Raw genomic sequence first — 985 nt, forward strand, 5'->3', positions numbered from 1 at the left:
CCTTGCTCTTGCCAGGGAAGCGCTTATTCTACTGAGCCATCTCCCCAGCCTCTTAATTGGTATTTCTTAAACAGTCAGTGACAGAACTTTCTTTTTGTATTTATTGGCCATTTTTGCTTCTTACAGAAGTGTCTATTTGAGTTGCCCAGTTAATGACTGAGTCCTTTAATCTGGGCGGCCTAAATTTTTACTTCTTTATTCATTCTAGATATAAAGCCTTTGCCTGATGAATATTAGGAAAGATTTCTGCAGGCTGTTTTTTCGCTCTGCTGGTTGACTCCTTTGCTTGGTTGATGGTTTTCAATTTTACAGGATCCCATCTGTTGAGTCATGGTATTAGTTTTTGTGCAGTAGGGGTTCCAATTAGAAAGTCCTTCTGCATGGTTAAAACTTCAAGTTTTTCCTATTTTCTGATGGATATTGTCCTGAGCTATGCAGCAGACTAAGCAGGGGAAGGAAGGGAATGCAGTGAGGTGGGTGTGGGACATGCACCTTCTCATTGTTTTCCCCAGAAGCCTGGCTGGAAAGACCACAGCAGGAGGATGACCTGAGGGAGGTTTAGGGACTCCCTGAGGAGACCTGGGATGTACAAGGTGGTGTTAATCCCTGTGCTCTGCTTCCTACTGATTTCCCCTATGAATTCATTCATCTGGGATTTTGATGCAGAAATCCCAAAGAATTCCAAAGAAATTTCGTGCTCTGCTCTGTGGTGTTAGGAACTGGTCTGGATTAGGGCCAGAATTTCAGCGAGGACTCATGCAATTAGGACCGGGATTGTGACCTTTGACACTTTCAAACACTAAGGCTGGAACCAAGCACAGGTCCTTCCAGTAACCTCTCATACTTTTAACTGCTTTTTTTTTTTTTTTTAATCCACAGGGCTAAGTCTCCAGCCCTTGTTTACAATGACATGAGTGACTAACTGCTGTCTAGAGTCCCAGCTGTTGCTTGACCGACATGTGGTGCCATGGTCAATATTCTACAA

This window comes from Octodon degus, unplaced genomic scaffold (genome assembly GCF_000260255.1).
Source record: "Octodon degus isolate 3935 unplaced genomic scaffold, OctDeg1.0 scaffold00117, whole genome shotgun sequence".
In the NCBI taxonomy this organism is placed as follows: domain Eukaryota; kingdom Metazoa; phylum Chordata; class Mammalia; order Rodentia; family Octodontidae; genus Octodon; species Octodon degus.